Here is a 16263-nt window from a genome sequence, read left to right on the forward strand (position 1 = left end):
GCATTTCATCCAAGGCATGAAAATTGTTAAACAAAATGTTTTTACTATAAGCTTTAAAAATAAAGGTACAAGATTCAACTTGAAATTTATTTATCTTCAAAGTGCACTTTTATAAATTTTACAAAGTAAGGTATAAAAATGTAATTTAAATTGAATCAAAAAATTACCTTGGATTTATTTTATGTAATGTACATTTTGTTGCAATTTAAAAACATTATCTTTCATCCAGCAATTAATGATATAGATATAAAATTTTCAATGATTTTTTTTAAGTGCAACAGAATGTACATTACATAAAATAAATCGAAGGTAATTTTTTTGATTCAGTTTAAATTAAATTTTTATACCTTACTTTGTAAAATTTATAAAAGTGCACTTTGAAGATAAATAAATTTCAAATTGAATCTTGTATCTTTATTTTTAAAGCCTATAGTAAAAACATTTTTTAAAAATGCGTAATGCTGCAATGTTTTAAGTTATAAATTTATTATATTTTTACTAAAATATCTTATCATTTTCTTTTCCAGTTTTAACAACTAGTCCTTTACTTTTCCATGTTTAAGCTTAACCATATTACTTTTCATGCTCGCATTTTTCTATTGTAATCCATGATTTTTCCAGGCTTCCACTAAATTCATTTGTTCTTTTAATTTCAGTCTTATTTTTTGCCCCCATAAACACATATTTAATAACAATGTAACGGCACTCGTCTGCTTACAATAAAATCCCCCCAATTATCTCCCATTCATGCTTATTCTCTCTGTTTCACTTGTTACTTCTATTTTTGCGACAGTAGTGAATTAGTAGCAACAGTAGTTGCTGAAGCGACGTAGATGCTATGGAAACCAGTCATAAAAAGCGTCGCTCACCTCCTTACATATTTTTATTATTTTGAACACCAGAAAATTCATCATAACTTTTGTTTTACTGAACGGAAATTGAAAATTTTTTTTCACAATATAGTTGAGAAGGTGATCTATAAACTGTATATAATTGTTTGAAATTTGGTCGAAAACTGAGTGAGCAGTGAAGCTTTAAAGCAGTTCTAAATGACTAAAACTGCCACTTAACCATATATTCAAACACGGTAGTGTTTGAATGATATATATATATATTTGGGTCTTCGGGGAAAATCAGTGCAAAAGTGTTAAAATCAAAAAATTGAATTTTTCAGGTAAAGCTCGAACGACGGCATTAAGAATATGCATGTGTAACATAATAGCTATTGGTTCATGTATTAATTTTTAGCCTTGCAGCAAACATATCTTTATAGCTCAGGCATTAACGTCAAAGGAAAAGTAAATTCATACCATCTAAAAAATTCCAACAAAAACCTAACAGCCAGCCATGGTTCTCCCCAGAATGTGCTGCTGCTATCGCGCACAGAAATCACTTTTTCCATAACTACCAACATAATAGATGCACTGAGACTAAAGCTGCTTTCAGGACTGCCAGCAACCACTGTAAAAGAGTAATAAAAAATGCAAGAGAGCTATATGCCCAGTCTGTTAAATCCAAGGTAGCTGATCAGCGGCTTGGTTCCCACCAGTTTTGGCAAATAACAAATAGGATCCTGAACAGAAGTGTGCGTTCTATCCCAACCATCATCAATGGACCAGAGGTTATCTCGTCAGCGTCAGACAAGGCCAAACTATTTGCAAAGAACTTTGCAGCTAATTTTACCCTATGCGACGAAGGCCATCAACTCCCCATATTTCCTCCTATAACACAGAACAAGCTAGGTAACATACAAATATCCGTGCATGAGGTCGCCAAGCTAATAAAAAACCTAGATTCCAGTAAAGCAACTGGCCCTGATGGCATCCCAATTATAGTGTTAAAAAAGCTTCAACCAGAACTTGCTCCCATACTTACGAAACTATTTAAGCGCTGCCTTAAGGAGAAGTGCTTTCCGACCCCCTGGAAGACCTCATCAGTTTGCCCTGTATTTAAGAATTCAGGTGATAAGTCATCTCCCTCTCAATACAGACCAATAAGTCTTCTCTGTGTTATGAGTAAGTTACTGGAATCAATATTAAATAGAGAAATAGTCAACCACCTCAGCAGGAATAACCTTCTTAGTGACACACAATATGGTTTCCGCTCTGCAAGATCTACAGCAGATGTGCTGACGGTTATATCCCACAGGATTAGTGAATCTCTTGACAAAGGCTTCCTTTCTAGGGCAATTGCTCTTGACATATCAAAGGCCTTTGACAAAGTATGGCATAAGGGTCTATTTCACAAGATTTCCAGCTATGGTATAACTGGAAATGTTTTCTCAATCATTAAATCATTTCTCTCCGATAGGCTCATAAGAGTAGTGGTCGATGGACAAAAATCGGAGGCCTGCAATATAAATGCTGGAGTCCCTCAGGGGTCAATCCTGGGCCCAACTCTCTTCCTGATCTACATCAATGACCTCCCTAAACACATACTTAAATCATTCGTTGACATCTATGCTGATGACACGACCATCTACGGCAACACATCAAAGGCTGTAAATGACGAAGTTCTCTCGGATTCTCTCTCCTCTGATCTCGAGCGCGTGGTTCAGTGGGGGAAGATGTGGCTAGTTACCTTTAATGCATCTAAAACCAAACTCCTATCCTTACATCATCAACGCTCTGATCCCCAGCTGGCATCAATTGTGATGGATGGCTCTCGTCTGGGTGAGGCCCCGTGTTTTGACAAGCTTCTGGGTTTGACCTTTACTCCTGATCTGAAATGGAACACGTACATCAAGTCTGTTGCCAAGGTCGCAGGAAAGATGGTGGGATCCTTCTATCGCTCTAGAAGATATCTCACCACTGATGCAATTCTTTATCTATATAAAAGCCAAGTACGGCCAAGGATGGAATACTGTTGCCATATCTGGGCAGGAGCTGCTAAAAACAGCCTATCCTGCCTTGACAGAGTACAAAATAGACTTCGTGGTTTAGTGGGGGATGCCCTTTTCTCTATCCTGCAACCCCTCTCCCACAGAAGAGACGTTGCGAGCCTATCCTTGTTTTATCGTTATTTTCATGGCAGGTGCTCGTCTGAACTCCAATCCCTGGCCCCCCCCCTCGCCAAACTTTCACGAAAAACACCCGTCTAGCTGAATCCACTGTGAAAAATTTCCCCCACTCTATATCTGTGCCTAAATCAAAACGCGGATTTCATGAGCAAAGCTTCTTTCTTAGAACTGCACGCCTGTGGAAGTCTGTTCCGTCTGCCTGCTTCCCTCCGGACTACAACTTGGATGTCTTCAAGTCTAATGTTAACAAATTCCTAATGAACCGCCCTCCTAATTAAACACTTCATAAAATCTCCTCACTAACGTGATGTACTTGCAATAACCCTTATCCCTAAGTGGCTTCCGGGCCTTGATAAGTGGTGATCACTGTGTAAAAAAAAAAAAAAAAAAAAAAAAAAATCGTAAGCTAAACGTTTTGGTTTTGATTCTGGGTGCTGGCGCACAAGTCGTTTTATTTTTTACTTTTTAAATCATTATTATATATTGAGTCCAATATAATCTCCATATATAATATTTTTATTATAGAAATTTCCCTGTGGATCAAAGTACCGTAGGTTTGCAACAACAGGTGCTACATTTATTATGTCTAGACTGTTAGCCACTATCTTATGTAACTTTAGAACGACATTTTAGACACATTTAGTCATTATAAAATCCTACATTTTCTCTTAGGAGCAACATCATCACAATCGCAACCATCTTTAGAGGAAGTAGTTCCTATTTTTCCCCCTAAATATCATGTCCCCCAACCACCCCCAGTCAAGACCAGGAAGAAATATACACATTATACATATATTGTGTTTGCACCCTTTGTAACTGGATCATAAACTCACAGACATAATATATTCTTTCCCTTTTCTGATTCAAAAATAATCTAATTCTGCTCATTTTGATTGGCTAAGCTCTGACATTCCTATATTCTGAATTAACAGTATACGTATGCTAAAAAAATGCTAATATACCATTCAAATATAGCGTCACAATGATACATACTTTTGCCCTCAGAGTAAATCATTATACAATTATATACCATTATTTATAACATTGTTAATCATAATAATAATAACAATAATAATAATAGTAATAATAATAATAATAATAATAATAATAATAATAATAATAATAATGACAATAATGATAAAATAATAATAAATGTCGGGAACCTGGCCCCCAGTTTTTTTTTTTTTTTTTTTTTTGTGCGGATAGGTGTTACCATAAACGGGCACCACACCAAATAAATGAGGAGGGTCAAGGAGGATGGAAAGACTGAGGAGAGAATGCATTAGCCAGACCTCTGCTGGTTGAGTGCAAAGAGGACTGGGACCATGGGGAGGATTATTACCACCCAAATTCCAGTGTAAACCAATTCTAGCTGCCAATGAGAAATCAATGGTAAGCGGCTATTACAATAATGTAAATTCTTTTGCAAAAATTATCGAAAGAGGTTGAGAATCCTGGAAATCTGAGGAAACTCGTTGTCACGCAGGCTCCAGAGATCACCACAAGTTGTTCTCAAAGAGAAATCTTTGATGATGGCCTGTGTGACTACTCCTACTAACTAAATAATAATAATAATAATGATAATAATAATAACTGACCAGACCTCCACTTTATGTGCAAAAACAACTGGAACCTTAGGGAGGCTTATTGCCACTCAAATTCCAGTAAAGACCAATGGCTACTGCCAACGAGAAATCAATGGTAAGCAGCTATTGCGATAATGCAAATTTATTTGCAAATGTTATCGAAAGAGGTGGAGAGTACTGGAAAATCTGGGGAGACTTGTTGTCACTCAGCTTCCAGGGAACACCACAGGCTGTATAAAATGAGATCTTTGATAACCTGTGTGAAAGTTCCTTGAGAGCCAATAATAATAATAATAATAATAATAATAATAATAATAATAATAATAATAATAATAATATATCGCATTTTCAATACAAAATAAATGAAGTAAAAACAAATAAAATAAAGTACAGGATAAAATAAAGAAATATTAAAATGATTTTAAAATAAAGAAAATCGATAACAGTGACCATATATGATGGATTATAACATATTGAATCAAAGAATAATAGTAATAATTATTTATAATCAATATAATAATCAGGATAATGATAATTTTAATATTCAATTTAATATAATAAGATCAATTATTATTAATAAACCTATATTATCATAATCTAATATATAAAACGCACTATGTCTGTCTGTCTGTCTCCATATTTTCAAACTCTATCTCCTCCGAAACTAAAAGTCGTAGAGCGGCGTTAGGGGTCTCAAATGATTGGATTTTTATGGACCGTTCTTTTATGGGTCTTTTAAATAAATAAAATGTTAAAATAGTTTTAAAGAGTCAAAACTGAAAAAATCGTTATACATTTTGTACATTCATCTTAGTTTATTTTTAACCAGTCCATATGCGTGTCACGTTGGTACAGTGGTAACGTCACCAGCTTTGAATGCTACAGTTTTGCTTTCGGTTTCGATTCTTTCTAGCTGATGGCACCCAAATACTTTTATTTTACTTTTGAAATCACGACTCTATAATAATATGTACGAAATCTGGACAAATTGAAATATCATATTTAAGCATATTTTACGACCGGGCAAAACCAAGCACCCCCACCCACCCTGCTAGTTAATAGATAATTATAAAGTTAAAACAGAATATTATAACGTATAAAATCTATAATGATAAAAAATAAATAGAATGTAAACAAAGTATAGAAAAATAGAGAGAATTTAAAAAATAAAAGCAACAAATTTTTAATACTAACATTTGATATCTTAGTTTAACTTCAATATTTAATATTCAATATTCAATATATATATATTCAAGTCTAAAGTAAATAAGTTCTTGATGAGCCGTTCCATATAAGTTATCAAATTTACCAAATTTTCATTACCAATGATTACTATATTGTCCAATTTCTACTGTACACTCTTTAACCCTTATCCTTGAGTGGCCTCTGGGCCTTGATAATGTGGTGATGCCTTTGTAAAAAAAAAAAAAAATATATATAAATAAAATATAAGTATGTACACATATATAACAAAATATATACTGAAATTATAAGTTTAAGTAAAATTCAAGAAAGAGATAAACACGAATTGGTTAAAAATAGTTTTATAGAATATATCACACCTCTATCTTAATTAAAAAAAAATCTAGGACAGTGAAGCTACGCTGATGGGCGGTAGTACCGAGAAACACGTGTTCATAGATTACTGCTTTATAAGTAAAATAATAATAAATAAATTATATTCGTTTATTTGTTTACGTTAAAAAAATATGAGGCTATTTTCTTGGGAAAAATATTTTTCTAGATCTCCAAGGTTGGAGACGCTAATAACCGTATTATCAATAAAAAACAAACAAACAATGGCCCTGGATATGACCTTAAACTATATCCAGGCCCCAGCTTGCGGACTTTGGGGAGTATGGAGCCACCCTTCAATTGCCATTGCTCCCAGGTCCACTCTGACCCGGAGTGGTAGTACCTGTTAGGGTCCCAACTATGGGTTAAATAGAAACCGACTTGAAAACACGCTGGACTATCATTCTCATTTCTACTATATTACTCACTTCTTTTCCCACGCGCGAACAAACGATAGTGAGATGAACACACATTTCCTTTTCTTTCTACACCACCAGTCCTGCAACAAACGATGGTTAAATCCACGCGGACATGAACGCGTGTTATATCTAAAACATTCATTCTTTCAACAGTAAATAAACGACACGTTTATCTTATCCAGCAATTGGGTCTTTGTTTCCTTTTTTCCATCCGTTTCATTATTTTCTTTTGTAACGGGATTAGGATTTATATATCCTAGTGCTCTACATATGCCGTAAAACAGAACAACCAACCAACCAACCAACCAACCAAAAAAACAAACAAAAAAAACAAAAAAAAAACAATAAAAACCGACATACGTTTAAAACCAATAAAAATAACACGTTGAGTCATCTAGGACCTCGTAGCGTAACGGTTAATGCACTCGACCATAATGCATATTGTCTAATCCTAGAACAGTTAAGCTACGCCGACAAGCGATAGTACCGTGAAACACGTGTTCGTTGATTATTGTTTTCTAAATAAGAAAGAGACATGTAAATAAAAACAAAAAGATTTAAAAGCAAAATTGACCAAAAAATTAAAGAGAAAGAAATAAATAAAAAGCAATCAAAGATGAAAGATACAGCTCGTTTTTAGATTAAAATTTTGTACAATTGTTTTTATCAAATACTAGCAGGGAGACCCGACGTTACTCGGAATTGAATGATGATCAACGAATGTTTCACACTCCCATATTTTTTATTGCCATCAAAATCAATGGAATTGCCTATTTTTCAATCAAATCGATTGATTGCCTGCTATATTTGGGGCCCCATCGCGGTGCACTGGGAGAAAGCTCACATTCCTCTTGCAGTGACTTTGTTAATAATACATTGTAGTCTACATTGCACTGTAGAGAACCTACTGTTGATTTTATAAAATTATTTTTCTATTTTTCTTGAATTAAAGTTTAAAATGCAAAAATCAAGTATCATTCTTCAATTGTGCTCTAAACAGAAACATTTATTTTGAATGTGCCCCTGTTATATCAAAGAACATGCTGTTGAATTTATATATCAGGTTTTTCGACTTGTGTGGCGATAAAACTTCTGAAATGCACTTGTCATTTTAGGATGTGTAAGGTGTTAACTTTGGTTAAAATTGCCTGTTCCTTTTTTCATATAAATGTGGTAGCTTACTGTGATTTTAAGCTAATTCCCTGTATTTTGCCGGAGGTATTAGGTCTTTGATATTATTGAGGACCTGTAACAGCTTCTTTTCAGTTTTCAATGTTGTATTTTTCTTTAATTTGCAATAGCTCCCAGAATCCACTAGGTCTGTCAGTTTTTGGGAATATTCTGCTCTGTTCATTAATAGCATTGCCTTTGTCTTGTGGTGGTAGTATGATGTTGACATCATTTTTGCACAGCAAACTTATGGCTAATAATTCCTCCTTTGAGGATTTAGGCATTGGGGTTTTATTGTCTTTTTGAGTACTTGTCACACTTTCCATATTAGTTCATCCCTCTGTACCTTGGGTAGATTCAAAGCTACCTCCTCTATTGGAATTATTATTTCTAAGTATGGAACACGCTGTATGGTTGTGGCGAAATTGAGACCTTTGTTTAGTACTGATTCCTTTATTCAAAAGTGACTCGGCTCTCAAAAACACCTGGTAAGAGTCAAGCTCCTGATCGAAAATCTCATGACAAAAAAAATGTGTATATGAGATTTTATGCAAATGCAGAAAACTATAGGTGAGACCAATCATCCCCTGAACACTGTAAACTGTGACATGGGGAGAGGTTGAAAAGTTGGGACTAGCTGATCACATATGGAAAGTAAAAGGAACACACTTCCGTTTGTGGAACGAGGTCAAAATAATTGACAGGGATGCAAGATGGAGAGTCAGAAGAAGCGGCACATATGCTAAAAAAAGAAAAATTACTAAGCAGACCAAGCATAAAAATTAGCAGCATATGTGAAATCTCTGAGTGTAGAAAAAACAAACATTTGTACAACCCTTTCTTAAAATTTCAACTATAAAAGGGAGATAATCCCCTGTCGAGTTGCCTCCCTTTGTCAACCAAATTTATTTTCCCCACATACGAACCATGGCAAAAAAAAAAAAGCAAAAACAAAAAACAACTCCAAAAAATACGAAACTATCTACATCTGAAATAACAGCAAGAGGAGACTTCTTTCTAAATATTTCTCATGTGTTATATCTCCCCTCTTTGGTTTTCATAAATAAAATAAATTTCACAGTTTTTAAAGATTATTTGATACTGGGGATATTCATAATCGTGCCCTATTTCCAAAAGAAGGGAGATATAATATATGAGAAATATTTTGAATCAAGTCTCCCCTTGCTGTTATTTCAGATCATTTGAAACCATAGCAGCAAGTTTTAGTCTCCCCTCTATCAAGACCAGAGGTTTTGGGGAAATATATATATACTAGCAGTTCAGCCCGGCTTTGCTCGGGTCCTGTGTACTGTTCATAACTTTATGTGCATATGTATATATATTAAAAGTTTGACTCGTGTCCAGGTAACCTACATCTAAAATTTCAAGTGTTTAGATCCAAAATTGACGGAGGAGTTTGGTAGAGTATGCAAAGGTCAACTCTTTCAGCTTTGACCCCTTGGCAGCTAAATTTTCGGCTAAAAACTAATTAAAGAGCTTGCCCTATGTCTGAATACACTTTATGTAAAATTTCAAATGTTTAGACCAAAAATTGGCTGAGAGGTCAATTTTTTAAAAACTTTGACCCCAATTTTAACCCTTTAACAGTTATTGTTTTGGGCTCAAATCAAATTAAAAAGTTTAATCCATGTCCAAGTAACATACATCTAAAATTTCAAGTGTTTAGACTCAAAATTGGTATAAGAGTTTGGTGGAGTCTTCAAAGGTAAAATCGTTGAACTTTGACCACTTGGCAGACAAATTTCTGGCCAGAAAACCGCTTAAAATTTTTTTTCCAAATCTCAATACGCTTTATATCAAATCTCGAGTCTGTAGACTGAAAATTGACAGAGTAGTTTTATAGGGAAATGTACACAAACAGACACACACACAGAGACAATTTCACTTTTATAGATATATAGATATATATAAACTTTCACTGAATGTTAAAAACTTTTTCATGCAAATATGATTCACTTCATATTTGTAGTTTCATTTAATGCACTAATCTAAAAAAATTTATTGTATATTTTGCAAACCTCTTTCCTCTGATGAGAAAAATTGCATTTTTGAAATTCCGCCAATTTTGTTAGGTAACTTAGACAAAATCATTTCAACATTATAAACTTTGCCAGGTGACTTAAACGATTTCACTTCAATATTTTAACATCCTGTTTTGACAGAGAGAAGATTACACATCAGCACATTTCGAGTATCAAACTCCAACTGCAAACCTCAGCTTGAATTTTATCACAAACGCAGGAATGCGCAGGTCAACCAACCAACAGGCAGAAAAAATAACCAACTGCATCAGCAGCAGTGAAGCAAACTAAAGAGAAGGGAAGAAGAGGGAAAAAAGAAAGAGAAGAAAATATATACGTCTTCATTATTTTTATACAAATGTTAAAAATAAGTATTATTATTAAAATACGTATTATTATTATTAAAATAAGTATTATTACACATTTTTAATGACAAAAAATTCTGTGATAAAACGTGTGAAAGAAAAATAAAGAAAAAAGACATCATTCATAGAAATGTAAATAATAAAAATTCTTATTAGTTTTTTTTTCGTGATAACACAAGTGTTAAAAGAAAAAACTATTCATAGAAATGTAAAAGATGAAATTTTTATTTTTTTTTATGATAGCACAAGAATTGTTAAAATTTTTTTAAATAAATTATTTCCATATGGTTTCGTATTTCGTTTCATGTTTAGTGACTTCCGTTCCATATATTTTTTTACATAGGAGTCACCATTTATCAAGGCCCAGAGGCCACCCGAGGATAAGGATTAATGAGTGTACGGTAGTCAATGGAATAATATCGTAGTAATCATTAGTAGTGGCAATTTTGTAAATTGGATTAATTAAGGGGAACGACTCATCAAGAATTTGTTTACGTTGGACTTGAAGACAACCAAATTGTAGTCAGATGGAAAGCAGGCAAACGGAAGTGAGTTCCACAAGCATGCATTTCTAAGAAAGAAGCTTTGTTCATGGAATTTACGTTTAGGTTTAGGCACAGTTAAAGTGAGGGAAATTATTGATAGTGATTTTGGCAAGACGAGTGTTTTTCATAAAAGTTTGGCGAGGGGGGGGGACCATAGATTGGAGCTCAGATAAGCACTTGCCATGAAAATAATGATAAAGCAGAGACAGGATCGCAACGTTTCTTCTGTTGGAAAGAGGTTGCAGGGAAGAGAAAAGGGCCTCCCCCACTAGGCTGCAAAGTCTATTTTGAACTCTGTCAAGGCAGGATAAACTGCTTCTAGCAGCTCCTGCCCAGATATGGCGACATTACTCCATCATTGGACGTACTTGGCTTTTATACATGTAGAGAACTGCATGAGCAGTGAGATATCTACTGGAGCGGTAGAAGGATTCCACCATTTTCACAGTGGCCTTGGCAACGGATTTGATTTCTGTCCATTAATCACTACTCTTATGAACTTATCAGACAGAAATGATTTAATAATTGAGAAAACATTTCCAGCTATACCGTAGCTGGATTTCTTGTGAAGTAGACCTTTATGCCATACTCTATCAAAGGCCTCTGATATATCAAGAGCAATTTCCCTAGAAAGGAAGCCTCCATCAAGAGATTTGTTAATCCTATGAGATATAACTGTTAGCACATCTGCTGTAGATCTTGCAGAACAGAAACCATATTGCTAGTCAGTAAGAAGGTTATTTTTGCTGAGGTGTTTGACTACTTCTCTATTTAACACAGATTCCAGCAACTTACTCATGACGCACAGGAGACTAATTGGTTTGTACTGAGAGGAAGATGGTCGATCACCTGAATTCTTAAATACAGGGCATACTGGTGAGATTTTCCAGGGTGTTGGGAAGCAATTATCCTTAAGACAACGTTTAAAAAGTTTTGTAAGTATAGTTCTGGTTGAAGTTTTTTGAGCACTATAATTAGAATGCCATCAGGACCAGTTGCTTTACTGGAATCAAGGTTCTTGATTAGCTTGGCAACATCACGCACAGATATTTGTATGCCGCATAGCATGTTTTCTAATACAGACGGAAATAAGGGGAGTTGATGATCTTGGCCGCAAAGAGTAGAATTAGCTGCAAAGTTCTTGGCAAAGAGTTTGGCTTTGTCTGATGCTCACGAGATTGCCTCAGGTCTATTGATAATGGTTGGGATAGAGCACATGCTTCTGTTCAGAATCTTGTTTGTTATTTGCCAAAACTGGTGGGAACCAAGCCGCTGCTCAGCTACTTTGGACTTAACGGACTGAGCATACAACTCTCTCGCATTCTTTATTACTTTTTTACAGTGGTTGCTGGTACTCCTGAAAGTGGCTTTAGTCTCAGTACATCTATTATATTGGAAGCAATGGAAAAAGTGATTTCTGTGCACAATGGCAGCAGCACATTCCGGAGAGAACCACGGCTGGCTGTTAGGTTTTTGCTAGAATTTTTGGGAGGGTATGGAGTGGTCTATACCTACAATTAACCATTCTGTCAGATTTTATACTATAGAGGACACATTATTTTTAAACATGGAATGCAGAGGTAGATCTAATATAAATGTATGAAAGCTATCCCAGTCAGCCATAGAGTATCGATATACTTATTACATTTCGTTTTTCTCTTAACTGATACAACCAAGTGGTCGGAAGATCCCAGTGGTCACAGAACAGAAGATGGACATCACTCAGGGCAAGTTGTGAGGAAAAGATCTAGGAGACTTGCATATTGACTGTCAGTCTCGGGCACACAGGTGGGTTTTATATTTAGATAAACCAATTTCACTTCCAGTGTCTTAACTTTGTGTATTGAATTTTTGGACATAGCTCCTGAAGTTGCATTATATATATATATATATATATATATATATATATATATATATATATAGATATATATATATAACAAGTCCTCTGCAATTAGTGACGTTTTTCATTTTGTGTGTGTGTTATCATTAAAAAACTATCATATTTGAATATATTGTTAAATGTTAGCTTTACTAATTTAGAACTGCTTTAAAACTTCACTCCTTTTGTGACCAAATTTCAAACAACTTTTACAGTTCATAGGTTACCTTCTATGCTACATTTTGAAGTAAAAATATTCAATTTTTGTTCAGTAAAACAAAAGTTATGATAAAATTACTGGTGTTCAAAAGTATTCAGAATAAGTAAAGAACGTGAGAGGTTTCTTCTGATTGGCTGTTCTCTGATTACCATAGCAACTTTTTCATCGTTGACGTTTTAAAGACGATTTCTTCTGATTGGCAGTTGGTTACTATAGCAACTTTTTCATTGTTGACACCTTCAGAAATCATAGTGAGAATGTCGCTCGCATGCCATCTTATTTGGATTAGATAGAGAGAGTTAATAAGTGATGCTCTTTGCCATGCTAGGGCTGATAATCTTTCGCTTATAATGTCACCCATTAATTCTGTTTCTCTCTTATTTTTGTCCCTTCTTTCTGTTTATTTACTTAATTACCTTTTTTATTTGATTTTTTTATTTAGTTAATTCAAGAAGGTAATAATTTTTTTATGGATTGTTGACAATACGTATGATATTGCACACAAAAAAAGAAAATATTATTTCAAACAAAACCTGGAAAAATCATGGATTACATAGAAAAATGCATGCATGAAAAGTTATATGGTTTAGACTAAACAGAAAAGTAAAAGGACTAGTTGTTAAAACTGGAAAAGAAAAGAAACAAAAAATTCTAGCAAAAAATATAATAAATTTATAACTTAAAATATTGCAGCATTAAGAATTTATATATAATCAAGAATTCTTCATCAGTTTTGGTTTCGGTTTCGATTTTAGCTGATGGCACCTTAGTAATCTCTTTTTTTTTATAATTACTTTTATCAAGAATTCTTCATAAGTTTCGGTTTCGATTATAGCTGAAGGAACTAAAGTTATATATATATATATATATATATATATATATATATATATATGATTAGTTTTTTTGGAAAAAGAATTCCAGCAGAGTGCTCAATTAAAAGGAAAATCCAAATTTTAGGAGCGTACTTATATTTTGTGTACAGAAAGTTGTTAGTTGAGACAGGTCATTGGTACCGTCGGTTTCAAGCCCGATAATAAGGCCCGTTTAAGGTATCCTTATCGAGCTCTCTTCAGCCAATATTCGTCTATCTTATAACCGGAAGTGTGAAGTATATATACCTCGCGAATCCACGTTCAAATCTCGTTTTGTTTAACCCCCCCCCTTTTTTTTTTTTTTTTTTTTTATCTATCTATATCTATATATATATATCTATATATATATATATATATATATATATATATATATATATATATATCTATATATATATCGGGTAATGTAATACCTAATTTTCAACTTTGAATTATTTAAATTTAAGATCTAATTTCGAAAAAATGTTTTTTTTATATGAATCGATTTTAATTTGAACCCCATTTAATTTTAAAATCTCTTTCCTTATGTATAAAAACTTCAAAATCTGTATTGGTATCGGTTAAAAACTTAAAAATTCGTTTAATTATATCGAACATTTAAAAATTTCCAAAAATACGTTTAAAGTTTTAAAAAATATATTTTTAATTATATCGAATCACGTTTAAAAATTTCGAAATACGTTTAAAAATTATTTTTTAAAAACCAAAATCTTTCAAGGTTTGGGGAAGTGAGTATTTATCTATCCTAAGTGATTTCCCTAGTTTATTAACATTATTATATTTTTCTATAGTTTTAAATTCGAAATAGATTATAAATTACATTTATAAAATATAATATATATATATATATGACATTAATTAAAAATATACAATATAATTGCGATTAAAATCCAAGTTTACCGACTAATTATTTATGTATTTACAATTTTTTTTCCTTATATATATATATATAAAACCAACATCTAAGTGTTGTTCTTTTCATTGATCCAATTTATTAGGAGACCCTTCCTTCTATGTATGCAACTTTTCAAAGCTTCACTCCTCACATTTAAACATTTTATTTTTGGGTCATGAATGGACCGGAGGATGTAGTATTTCTCTGCGTTACAGAGTGAGCATTGACTTTATTCCGGGACGTATGCTGGTCTATGCTCTATTTTTCTCCATTTTATGGAAAAGGGTGTATTTTTTTCTTTAAGCTCCCACACGCGGGTAGCTAATGCTGTATTCATCCTTGTTTTAGCTCTAAAGGAGCTCATATGTGCATAATATCTTTGTTTAAATTGGCCTTTTGTCATACCTATATATATTTCCACAAATATACCGGAAATATATATAGGTATGACAAAAGGCCAATTTAAACAAAGATATTATGCACATATGAGCTCCTTTAGAGCTAAAACAAGGATGAATACAGCATTAGCTACCCGCGTGTGGGAGCTTAAAGAAAAAAATACACCCTTTTCCATAAAATGGAGAAAAATAGAGCATAGACCAGCATACGTCCCGGAATAAAGTCAATGCTCACTCTGTAACGCAGAGAAATACTACATCCTCCGGTCCATTCATGACCCAAAAATAAAATGTTTAAATGTGAGGAGTGAAGCTTTGAAAAGTTGCATACATAGAAGGAAGGGTCTCCTAATAAATTGGATCAATGAAAAGAACAACACTTAGATGTTGGTTTTATATATATATATATAAGGAAAAAAAATTGTAAATACATAAATAATTAGTCGGTAAACTTGGATTTTAATCGCAATTATATTGTATATTTTTAATTAATGTCATATATATATATATATTATATTTTATAAATGTAATTTATAATCTATTTCGAATTTAAAACTATAGAAAAATATAATAATGTTAATAAACTAGGGAAATCACTTAGGATAGATAAATACTCACTTCCCCAAACCTTGAAAGATTTTGGTTTTTAAAAAATAATTTTTAAACGTATTTCGAAATTTTTAAACGTGATTCGATATAATTAAAAATATATTTTTTAAAACTTTAAACGTATTTTTGGAAATTTTTAAATGTTCGATATAATTAAACGAATTTTTAAGTTTTTAACCGATACCAATACAGATTTTGAAGTTTTTATACATAAGGAAAGAGATTTTAAAATTAAATGGGGTTCAAATTAAAATCGATTCATATAAAAAAAACATTTTTTCGAAATTAGATCTTAAATTTAAATAATTCAAAGTTGAAAATTAGGTATTACATTACCCGATATATATATATATATATATATATATATATATATATATATATATATATATATATATATATATATATATATATATATATAGATATAGATAGATAAAAAAAAAAAAAAAAAAAAAAAAAAAAGGGGGGGGGTTAAACAAAACGAGATTTGAACGTGGATTCGCGAGGTATATATACTTCACACTTCCGGTTATAAGATAGACGAATATTGGCTGAAGAGAGCTCGATAAGGATACCTTAAACGGGCCTTATTATCGGGCTTGAAACCGACGGTACCAATGACCTGTCTCAACTAACAACTTTCTGTACACAAAATATATATATATATATATATAT

This window comes from Euprymna scolopes, chromosome 28, assembly GCF_053919585.1.
Source record: "Euprymna scolopes isolate OS-2025 chromosome 28, ASM5391958v1, whole genome shotgun sequence".
Classification (NCBI taxonomy): Eukaryota; Metazoa; Mollusca; class Cephalopoda; order Sepiida; family Sepiolidae; genus Euprymna; species Euprymna scolopes.